Consider the following 9,909-nt stretch of genomic DNA (forward strand, 5'->3'; position numbering starts at 1 on the left):
AAGACTCCCTCGGTTGTTGAAACCTCAGAAGACCTGCAGCCTTTATCAAAACACATGAGAACAGAGTGACCTTCCAAATCTTTCTTGCTGAAAATGAGAGCTCTGCAGTATTGGTTCCCATAATTGTTGAATCTTATGTTCCACAGGATGAACAACGCCAAGAATATCGACATGGAGATGATTATGTCAATTAAATCTGAGTTTATGGAATTGGGGGTGGAAGTTCCTGTGAACCATGGGTAGAGAAGTCATCAGGTTAGTGAACTAAAGGAGGATAATTTGGATGATATCTGCAACCAAAGGTCTATTAGTAAACCTATTATATGTGATGAGTTTGCTGGTCTTGCTAAGAAAGGAAATGTGAAACTTGAGAAAGAGAAGTGATGAAACCTTAGCAGTGAGAGTTTAATTTAGAATTAAAAAAAAGCTTGTAAATACAGAAAATTAGGAATTTTGGACTTTCTGTTCAGTATCTAACCACTGTTGGGGAAGATCCAGTTGAGTTTACAAATCAAGTTGCCTTTTTGATTGAAGCATTTGACAATTGAACACCTTCATGGTGAATTGGCTTCTTCTATCCATAATTCCTAGGCTCCACTCCTTCTCGGCCACCTTGCCACACATCATACTCCCAATGTTTCTTTTTCTTCTTTTTGTGATCTTATACATTTTAAATTTGGATTTCAAAATCTTTTTCATTAAAACAATTTCAGTTTTCTTCAAATTCCATCCTTAGGGATTTCTAGGCATAAAATTTAGATTTCAATAATCTTTTGCTGCCACTTTCCTTCAGGCATGCATTTTCACTATTTTCTTTTATTTTCAACTATTTTCATGGTTTTCTCGATTTTCAACAAGCATGAATAAACTTCATGATTCCAAATAATGGAATTCGTAGAATCAATTCATGCAAAATTAATTAGGGCTTTGGTGGGGGCCCGACATTCATGATATTCTTATCAATATTGTTTGCTTGATATTTGATTGATTGTGCTTCCTCTTTGTGGCATTGAGATTTATTCGCACTTGTTACTAAGCAAACTTGTTTCCCATAGATGAGTATTAGCTTGCTATCCAGGTACGCTTTTCCTGCCCTCAAACTCTAAAATACTATGAATGTGTATGTTATCATGAGCCATGTCCATGTTTGATGCCATAATTGATTGCCTTGATGCTTGTTTGATCATCTTTGATAAAAATGTATATTATGCGTCGTATTTTCAAACTAATCTTTGATGTCTTGTGATAGCGCTTAAGAAGCAGTCCAGGTACGTACCTTAAATCTTCTTCATGATTGTGATTGGTTTTCCTATTAAGCATGCTATTTTTTGAAATCACCTAGCCTACTTAGGTATCCATGATTAACCGTTTAATCGCTATATTTCCCTCAACTTAGTCAGTAGAGACCTTTTTAGGGCTTAGAGGGGTGCTACCTCCTAGAGGTACCTTCCCAATAAGTAACCTGATCCCCGGACCTACACTCGGGTTTTTCAAAGACATGCCTTTTCCAAAAATTATGGAGTCACATTTTAGGGTTTTTCTTTCTCATTTTATTTTCCCTTTAAAATAAAAATAAAATAAGTGGCGGCTCCAACTTTTCCAAAACTAAATAAATTTTCACAAATAAAAAGCGAGTCTCGCCAATCGAGTGGGGACGCACGTGAAAAATGCTGGTCCACACATACCTTTTAATTTAGTTTTAGCTAATCTTAGTCTTTTTGTAGTTTTGTTTTCTTTTGTTTCTTTGTTTTTGTTACAGTTGATACTAGTTATGTATGCCAAATTGGATACGAGACAGTGGAGGAAGGCTTGTGAAACTTGAAACACCTCATAAAAAGTAGTTGGAATTGAGCTTGAACATCATGGAAGCTACACCTGAAGATCAGCATAGTCACCATGGTCACCAAGACAATCTTAATGCATTCAGATCAATGAGGGACCGCATGCATCCACCTCGCATGAGTGCACCATCATGTATAGTGCCCCCTACAGAGCAGCTAGTAATTAGACCACACATTGTTCGCTTCTACCTACTTTCCATGGGATGGAAAGTGAGAATCCCTATGCACATATCAAGGAATTTGAAGATTTTTGTAATACATTCCAAGAGGGAGGAGCTTCGATCGATTTGATGAGGCTAAAGCTATTTCCTTTTACTTTGAAGGATAAGGCCAAAAATTTGGCTTAATTCTTTAAAGCCAAGGAGTATCCGAACTTGGATTGACTTGCAAGCTGAATTCCTCAAGAAAATTTTCCCTACTCATAGGACAAATGGCTTGAAAAGGCAAATTTCAAACTTCTTAGCTAAAGAGAATGAGAAATTCTATGAGTGTTAGGAAAGATACATGGAAGCCATCAATGCTTGTCCTCATCATGGTTTTGATACATGGCTATTGGTGAGTTACTTTTATGATGGAATGTCTTCCTCAATGAAGCAACTCCTCGAGACTATGTGTGGAGGAGATTTCATGAGTAAGAATCCGGAGGAAGCCATGAACTTCTTGAGTTATGTGGCTGAAGTTTCAAGGGGATGAGATGAACCGAAAAAAGGAGAAGTGGGGAAGACAAAGTCTCAACCGAATACCTTTAATGCTAAGGTTGGGATGTACATCTCGAATGAAGATATTGATATGAAAGCAAAAGTTGCAGCTATGACAAGAAGATTGGAGGAGCTAGAACTGAAAAATATACATGAAGTGCAAGTTGTTGCTGAGACACCAATGCAAGTCAAGCCATGTCCTATTTGTCAATCTTATGAGCACTTGGTGGAGGAGTGTCCTACAATTCTAGTTGCTAGGGAAATGTTTGGAGATCAAGCAAATGTCATTGGACAATTCAAGCCTAATAACAATGCTTCATATGGTAATACCTACAACTCAAATTGGAGGAACCATCCAAATTTCTCCTGGAAGCCAAGAGCACCTCAGTATACACAGCTAGCTCAAGCATCTCAACAAGCTTCAAATCTTGAGCAAGCAATAGTGAATCTAAGCAAGGTCGTGGGAGATTTTGTTGGAGATCAGAAGTCCATCAATGCTCAACTCAGTCAAAGAATTGATAGTGTAGAGAATACATTGAATAAAATGATGGATGGAATGCAAAATGATTTATGTCAGAAGATAGATAATCTCCAATACTCAATCTCAAGGCTCACTAACCTTAACACAGTGCAAGAGAAGGGGAGATTTCCTTCTCAACCTCACCAAAACCCCAAGGGTATCCATGAAGTGGAAACTCATGAAGAAGAGTCTTCTCAGGTGAAAGATATCAAAGCCTTGATCACTCTAAGGAGTGGTAAAAAGGTTGAGCTACCAACACCCAAGCCACATGTTGAGAAAGAATAAGAAGAAGAGACAGAGAAGAGGGAGGAAATCAAAGGAAAGATGAAAGATAGCAGTAAAAGGAAAGAGGACCATGATTCAACAGTGGAAGCAACTCCGGAGAAAGTACTTATCAAGGGAGAGGTGATGAAGAAACACACACCTCCACCTTTTCCTCAAGCTTTGCATGGGAAAAAAGGGAATTAGAAATGCATCAAAAATTCTTGAAGTATTGAGACAGGTGAAGGTCAACATCCCATTGCTAGATATGATTAAACAAGTGCCAACTTATGCAAAATTCCTAAAGGACTTGTGTACTATCAAAAGAGGGTTGAATGTGAATAAGAAAACCTTCTTGACTGAGCAAGTAAGTGCTATCATACAATGCAAGTCTCCTTTGAGGTACAAAGGTCCGGGTTGCCCTACCATTTCAGTCATGATTGGAGGTACTGTAGTGGAGAAAGCTTTGCTAGACTTGGGAGCAAGTGTGAATTTGCTACCATACTCTGTCTACAAGCAATTGGGACTTGATGAATTGAAGCCAACATCAATCACTCTATCTCTAGCAGATAGATCAGTAAAAATTCCAAAAGGGATAATTGAAGACGTCTTAGTTCAAGTTGATAATTTCTACTACCCAGTAGACTTTGTTGTTCTTGACATGGACCCAATTGTCAAGGAAACTAATTATGTTCCTATCATCCTTGGAAGGCCATTCCTAGCTACATCAAATGCAATCATAAATTGTAGGAATGGACTCATACAACTCACGTTTGGCAACATGACATTGGAGCTTAATATCTTTTATATGTCCAAAAAGCCAATCACTCCGGAAGAAGAAGAAGGTCCAGAAGAGGTGTGCATCATTGACGCTCTAGTGGAGGAGCATTGTAATAAGAAAATGCAAGAGAAGTTAAATGAAAGTCTTGGGGATCTTGAAGAAGGGTTGCCTGAACCCTCAGATTTGCTTGCTGCTCTACAAGGTTGGAGGAGGAGAAAAGAAATTCTACCTTTGTTCAATAAAGAGGAGGCACAAGAAGCTGCTAAAGAGGAGACCCCAAAGCTCAATCTGAAGCCCCTACCCATGGAGTTGAAATATACATACCTAGAAGAGAATAAAAAGTGCCCTATTGTTATATCTTCATCTCTTACTACTCCTCAGGAGGTGTGTCTACTTGAAATTCTTAAGAGGTGTAAGAAAGCAATAGGATGGAAAATATCTGACTTGAAAGGCATCAATATTTTGGTCTATACACATCATATATACATGGAAGAAGAAGCTAAACCAATTCGTCAACCTCAAAGAAGATTGAATCCTCATATGCAAGAGGTGGTGCGAGCTGAGGTTCTGAAGTTACTTCAAGCAGGTATTATCTACCCCATATCACATAGCCCATGGGTGAGTCCTACTCAAGTGGTACCAAAGAAGTCAGGGATCACAGTGGTGCAAAATGAAAAGGGAGAAGAAGTTGCTACACGCCTCACTTCAGGTTGGAGGGTGTGTATTGATTATAGAAAATTGAATGCTGTAACAAGGAATAATCATTTTCCATTGCCATTTATTGATCAAGTGTTGGAGAGAGTCTCAGGCCATCATTTTTATTATTTCTTGGACGGCTACTCCGGGTATTTTCAAATAGAAATCGATGTTGAAGATCGGGAGAAGACCACTTTCACATGTCCATTTGGAACATATGCCTACAGAAGAATGCCTTTTGGTTTATGCAATGCACCTGCAACATTCCAACGATGTATGTTAAGTATCTTCACTGATATGGTGGAGCGAATTATGGAGGTTTTCATGGATGACATCACCATATATGGAATTACATTTGAAGAATGCTTAGTCAACTTGGAAGCGATTCTGAACAGATACATTGAAAAGGACTTGGTGCTCAATTGGGAGAAATGCCATTTTATGGTACAACAAGGAATTGTCCTTGGCCACATCATCTCCGAGAAAGACATTGAAGTTGATAAAGCAAAGGTGGAACTTATTGTCAAATTGCCATCCCCAACAACTGTAAAAGGAGTAAGGCAATTCCTTGGCCATGCAGGGTTCTACAGGAGGTTTATAAAAGATTTATCTAAGATTTCAAAGTCTCTTTGTGAACTATTGGCTAAGGATGCTAAATTTATATGGGATGAGAGATGTCAAAGGAGTTTTGAGCAACTGAAGCAATTTTTGACAACCGCTCCAATAGTGAGGGCTCCTAACTGGAAACTACCCTTTGAAGTGATGTGTGATGCCAGTGACTTTGCTATAACAGCTGTTCTTGGCCAAAGAGAAGATGGAAAACCCTATGTGATCTACTATGCAAGCAAGACATTGAACGAAGCGCAAAGGAACTACACAACCACAGAGAAAGAATTGTTAGCTATAGTGTTTGCTTTAGACAAGTTTTGTGCTTACCTAGTAGGGTCTTTCATCATGGTTTTCACTGACCATTCAGCCTTGAAGTATTTATTGACAAAGCAAGATGCAAAATCAAGGTTGATTAGATGGATTCTCTTGCTACAAGAGTTCAATCTCCAAATCAGAGATAAGAAAGGAGTGGAGAATGTGGTAGTTGATCACCTTTCAAGGTTGGCTATAGCACACAATTCCCATGTTTTACCTATTAATGATGACTTTCCAGAGGAATCACTAATGTTGCTAGAAAATACTCCTTGGTATGCTCATATTGCTAATTACCTAGTTATTGGTGAAGTTCCAAGTGAGTGGAAAGCACAAGATAGGAAACACTTCTTTGCAAAGATTCATGACTACTATTGGGAAGAACATTTTCTTTTCAAGTATTGTGCAGATCAAATAATAAGGAAGTGTGTCCCTGAAGAAGAGCAATAAGGAATCCTCAGTCATTGCCATGAGAGTGCATGTGGAGGCCATTTTGCCTATCAGAAAACAACCATGAAGGTGTTGCAATAAGGTTTTAGTTGGCCATCACTCTTCAAAGATGCCCACACCATGGGTAGGAGATGTGATAGATGCCAAAGGCTTGGGAAGCTGACACGAAGAAATCAAATGCCTATGAACCCTATTCTAATAGTTGATCTCTTTGATGTTTGGGGCATTGACTTCATGGGACCTTTCCTAATGTCTTTTGGTAACTCTTACATTTTGGTGGGGGTAGACTATGTTTCTAAATGGGTTGAGGCAATCCCATGTAAACACAATGATCACAGGGTGGTTCTCAAGTTTCACAAAGAGAACATCTTCTCAAGATTCAGGGTGCCCAAAGCCATAATCAGTGATTGGGGTACTCATTTTGGCAACAAGCCTTTTGAAACCCATTTAGCCAAGTTTAGGGTGAAGCATAAGGTAGCTACACCTTATCACCCTCAAACTTCCGGGTAAGTTGAGTTAGCAATTAGGGAAATCTAGAATATATTGATGAAAGTGGTGAACACGAGCAGAAGAGATTGGTCTGTTAAGCTCCATGATTCACTATGGGCATATAGAACAACTTACAAGACTATTCTTGGCATGTCTCCTTATCGCTTAGTCTATGGCAAAGCATGCCATCTCCCTGTGGAAGTTGAATACAAAGCTTGGTGGGCAATCAAGAAGGTAAACATAGACTTGACCAGAGCCGGGGCAAGGAAGTGCTTAGACCTTAATGAGATGGAGGAATTAAGAAATGATGCCTACATCAATTCCAAAGTTGCAAAACAGAGGATGAAGAGGTGGCATGACCAGTTAATCTCCAACAAAGAATTTCAGAAGAGACAAAGAGTCTTACTCTATGACTCTAGGCTCCATATCTTTCCTGGAAATCTAAAGTCAAGGTGGATAGGCCCTTTCATTATTCACCAAGTGCATCTCAATGGAGTGGTGGAACTACTAAATTCCAATAGCACAGACACTTTTAAAGTCAATGGCCACCGTCTCAAACCATTCATAGAGTCATTCAATCAAGATAATGAGGAAGTCAACCTCCTTGAGCCACAGAAATCCTGGTTAAAAAGGGATTAGATGGACTTGGTCTTGCCAAAGTCCATGTTTTTGTTTTAATTTTTTTAATTTAAAAGCTTTATTAATTGCTTTAATTTTAATCTTAGTTTTGATTTATGTTATTTTGATATAACTTAGATTTTTTGAATGATCAAAATCAGGAGGAATTTCAAAAGAAGTGAAGGGAAGCCACAGAGAACCAAAGGAGCTCAAATTTGTTGTTGTTGTTGTTTTTTTCTTTTTTCTTTTGAAAGTGGAGACATTGCATGTCATGATCGCATTTGATTTTTCTTCATTTTTATTCATGGTTGCCTTTGTATCTACTTTGGGGGTGTTTCCAAATGTTGCATGTGAGCAACATATATTTAGAGAATGAATCTCAGAAAGTATATAAGAGTTGAACTTGGCCAAGAATTCAAATTTTGCACTAACTTACTTCAGGAAACAAAATAATGGTCTTAGTCAAAAGAGGTATGTGGATAGTAAGATTTAGGCATGAAAATTAATCTTTTCAAAGAAACAAAAATCTACTTTCATGAGTTAAACTCAAGAAGTATCCCTCTTGATTAATCATAAAGTGTAGCTTACGTTGATTTTCCACTATACAAAAGATGTTTAATTATCAGGAATCATGTACCTTAAATATGACTAACAAATATCTAATAGATATCTCTAGGTCATAAACTCGAGATAATACAAATTATGTTAATAATGCAAGTAAACAAACAATAATCATATGCCCAAAGAAGTTATAAATAAGGTCAAAGGAAACAAGATAAAAAATATTTAAGAAACAATTTTAATTCCAGAAAAAAAATATACCTATCCTTTTTATACCCTTTGATCACCTAAGTTTCCACAAGCTAAACCTTTTTAGACATACATGTGACTTTCTGATTGGATGAACAACAACCTTGAATCTTTAATGGAGATTAAGTTACTATGTAAAAGGTTTCCTAAGCCAGAAAATAAATAGTGACAAAATTGCTAACTTTCAAAAAACTTAATGTCTTAACAAAGTTATCAAATGTTACTTAATACTATATTATGAAATTCTATTTTCTATATTATAAATTTTTGTTTGCTATACATATATATATATATATATATATATATATATATATATATATATATATATATGTCATTAATCAATTATTAATTTATATTTCCTTGAACTCGTAAAAATTTCTAAAAATATTATTATCTTGTGCATTTAGTGAGGTTATTAAGTTATCAAACATTCACTTATCTAGGTTGTAATGTATTTGGAGTGAAATTTTATCTTATGAATTGATAAAGTTAAAAGATAATCAAAGGAACAAATCTTTAGGAGAATCATTAAGAAGGAAATTTCTAACTTATTTTAAAATAATTAAATAAATAATAATTTTTCTTTGTATGACCCATCATTAATATTTTATTTTAAATCTAATTTATATATAACAAAAATGTTGTTTTTAAAGGTTAAATATTTATGAAAAAGTCAATATTAGTTACTAATATGGAAAACACATTGCCGATATAATAATTTCATATCTTTTATTTATTTTTTTATAACTCCCAATAATCATTACACACTTCAAAAAAATGTTCTTCCCTAAATCTTTTTCTATACCTTCTAATATATATATATATATATATATATATATATATTTACCATAAATTTACTTTAAGCCTGATGTTTTAGTTTTCCTTGAATTTATGTGTCACTGATTTTATACTATTAATTTTTTTAATTATATTTATATTTGTTTTTTATAAACCAAATAAAGTCTTTATGGACATATGATTATGATTTATATATTCTCTTTTGCAAGCATTAATACTAAGTTTGATAATAAAATTGTCTAACTAGATAGAAGAATTATAATGTTGTCCTTTTAAAATATTAGAAACTTGTTGATTTCTTATTATTACTTCATATTTTTTTTCTTCTTTTTGCCTTATGTGTTTGATGTTGTTCAATTATTTTCCAACCAATCTCTACTTTTTTAAAGAACCACATTATATTAATAAAATTTAGGCAAGCTATGTGAAAATATTGATAAAATTTAGATTGTCAATGAGTTTATTTATTTGTAGATCAATGTAAAATTTGGTCTAATTTGATCAAATTTTTTTGTTCTTTCGTTTTATTGGTTATGAAGATTTTATATATGGTCAAATACTTCAACTCAAAACCTATGCATTAACAACACTCGCATACACCACCCACGTGCATCGCATATGAGTGATTATTAGCATCTTAAAAAAGACATTTTATTATTGTTTTAAACTTTTCATAATTTTCTATCACATAATATGCTAATAAACACTTAGGAAGAAACATATATTTTTAATCATAAAATTTTTAGAATTATAAATGTTTAAATATTTTATGATACTAATACCACTTTCATCTCTCATTTATAAAGGTATGTACTTCCAAATTTCAATTGTCAAATAATATTGATTCTTTTTAATATTATTATCCTTTTCGTTGTTTTGTTATCAAGAAAGTTAATAAAAGAAAAGAAAGGTAAAATTTTTAATTTTCCTCTTTCCCTATTATTCTAGATTGTAATTTTAAAAAAAAAAAATTCCTTTTTTTATTTATTATTTTTATGTGGATACAATAGATAGATTTTAAACTTG

Source organism: Vitis vinifera, chromosome 10 (genome assembly GCF_030704535.1).
Source record: "Vitis vinifera cultivar Pinot Noir 40024 chromosome 10, ASM3070453v1".
NCBI classification, from domain to species: domain Eukaryota; kingdom Viridiplantae; phylum Streptophyta; class Magnoliopsida; order Vitales; family Vitaceae; genus Vitis; species Vitis vinifera.